Source organism: Coenobita brevimanus, chromosome 66 (assembly GCF_032717465.1).
Source record: "Coenobita brevimanus isolate Jiangsu-jjx chromosome 66, ASM3271746v2, whole genome shotgun sequence".
Classification (NCBI taxonomy): domain Eukaryota; kingdom Metazoa; phylum Arthropoda; class Malacostraca; order Decapoda; family Coenobitidae; genus Coenobita; species Coenobita brevimanus.
In genome coordinates, this window is record NC_137019.1 from 6,926,177 (window position 1) to 6,928,842 (window position 2,666).

The following is a 2,666-nucleotide window of genomic DNA, read 5'->3' on the forward strand; positions in this document are numbered from 1 at the left end:
AAATATCAGAAAATGGAAAGAGGGAAAATTACAAGAAAGTGTGAGGAAGAAAAGTATCAGAAAGTTTAAGGAGAGAAAAACAAGAATGAAGATCGACGGACAGAGAGAGAGAGAGAGAGAGAGAGAGAGAGAGAGAGAACGGAATGAGTCAAGTATGCTAATTCTTCCACGAAACTTTCATGAAGACGGCGAGGGTGATAAAAGCCATTAACATCACAGTGCCGACGCCAGTAGGAAACCACACGTAACTTTGGTAATCGAATTATTTCCTTCAATATTCCCAACCGACAACCACAATCTACAGAAGACTAAAAAATCTGATACGATCGAGAGCAGATCAAAGCCTGTGTCCGTGGTGTGTTTGTGCTAACCTACTGGCATTTCGCATATGATGTACCATATTCGTGGCCTGGGTGTCATATACAATAATTTAGCGTATATGTGAATTTAAACCAAACACAAGAATCACCTCCCATCTCCCGTGTAGTCTAGTGGCTAGGATACGCGGCTCTCACCCGCGAGGCCCGGGTTCGATTCCCGGCACGGGAAAACGTTTTATTTCTGTTTAATACCTATCTTGGATCAGATGCTAGGTGAATAACTTCTTATTTACAGCTACGGGTTACTCATCGACCTCTTAACTCTGTCATCTCCTCTTCTCTCCCCCTCCCATCAGCTCCCCGACCCTTCGCACCCTCCCTCATCTTCACCTTTCCCGCATCTCCCTCTTTACACACAAGCATGCACGCACACACACACACACACGTACGTGTGTGTGTGTGTGTGTGTTTTCGGTATGTCCTTAATTTTCACTCTTCTATTTCAGTGTATAACAGTGATAACTAGATAGCGCTCAGAGAACGCATACCTCTACCAATGCCATTGCCATTAAAAAGGATCCTGATCCGGATCCGTGGATATATATAGGCTCTGGATCCGGATTCGAATTCGCCCCCAGATTTAATCAATTCTGTAAAAGTCCATGGCCCATCTTTCCACAAAATATAACTATTGAGAAATATCGTACGGGATATTCCGGACCCGGATCCGTGGATATAGGATCCGGGCTCCCAAATTTAACCAGTCCTTCCTTGCTCAAAGGCGCACCTTTCCACAACATTTCATGGAACTTTGAGAACTTTCCGAGATATTGTGCGGGATACTCCGGATCCGAATCCGGATCCAATCCAAAATTTAATCCATTATTCCATGGCTCATGGCCCACCAATCCACAAAATTTCACCAAAATCTGTTCATAACATTTTGGGTAATCCTGCTAACAGACAGACAGACAGACAGACTGACAAACAAACGCGCGGTAAAACATAACCTCCTTGGCGGAGGTAACTACTCTCCTAGCCGCTATATCAGGCGGCCAGTGGAACTTGTGTCAAAACAATATTAATCCACAACTCGGCCACTCCTGGCCAGGCAGGATCATCGGTTATACCGTCCTCACGAGTTCACCTCCAATAATCGATAACCCCACAATATTGGCCTCCAATCCTGCTTTTTCATTCTCCAGCATCATCACCGGAGCTCCCGCCGGGAAGGTCTCCTGTTCAATCCACAGGGCTCTCACTCTTGATGTTGTCGCTCCTGTCTCTTAAACCAGCCCACTCACATAGCTATCATTATTTTCCCCTACACACCTCTTCTAAAAACGTTTCCTCACACCACTCTTAAAAACGTTTCCTTCCATATACTTATAAAAACTTAGCGATTTCCTGTCATCTGTCTAGCCTACGTGCAATTTGTGTTATTATTACTGAAACTCTTCCCTCTTGACCTTCATATATCTGCTAGCACTCCATACTGCATGAGGTATATTGACCTAACCCTCTGAGATCATACCTTACCATATCCCTTCCGATAATTTTGCCCTCTCATTCACTTACCACAATAGTTTCTTACACCCCTTTTCCTTCCTACTGTCGTCCTATCACTGTTACATTTCCAAGCTACCCTTTACCCTCTTACCTTGTCACCCTTCCTACCTTCCCTCTTCCCTTCCTCCGTCGTCTCTCACAACTCCCTTTCCTTTCCTTTCCTTTCCTTTCCTCTCCTCCGTTGTCTTTCACAACGTCCCTCCCCTTCCCTTCTGTCGTCTCTCATAACGTATCTCCCCTTTATTTCCTTCCTGCGTCGTCTCTCACCACGTCCCTTCCCTTCATTCCCTTCCTCCGTCGTCTCACCACGTCCCTTTCCTTCCCCTCCTCCGTCGTCTCACCACGTCCCTTTCCTTCCCCTCCTCCGTCGTCTCTCACCATTCCCCTTCCCTTCCTTTCCCTTCCTCCGTCGTCTCTCACCACGTCCCTTCCCTTCCCTTCCGCCTGCCCCTGCCACAACTTCCAGCACCCATTTCCTCACATCCTGCTTTTCTCCCGCCGTCGCCCGCCCTCCATCTTCCTAATAAAGCAGGACAAGACTCGTTCTCTATTTCTTTCCCGCCTCGCTGACTCTCGCAGACAATAGCTCGCTAGAATTCGCACCGTCGGCACCCTCAAGAAATTGCTTTGACCTGGTGTGTCTTGAAAGTTGGCAGATTTTCATAACATTCTAATTAGACTTCCATTCCCAAGGAGAAAATAATGGGAGACGAGATCTCGCTTAGCGCTCTCTCTCTCTCTCTCTCTCTCTCTCTCACTCACTTTTAAAGGTATGAA

The 2,666-nt window shown here is 46.5% G+C and overlaps 1 non-coding gene across 1 annotated transcript; it reads left to right on the forward strand.

Moving 5' to 3' along the window:
- The first annotated feature begins 477 nt into the window (after positions 1 to 477).
- TRNAE-CUC (transfer RNA glutamic acid (anticodon CUC)) lies at positions 478 to 549 on the forward strand. The gene has a single exon. It is a non-coding gene; the product is annotated as a tRNA-Glu (tRNA).
- The last annotated feature ends 2,117 nt before the right edge of the window (positions 550 to 2,666 follow it).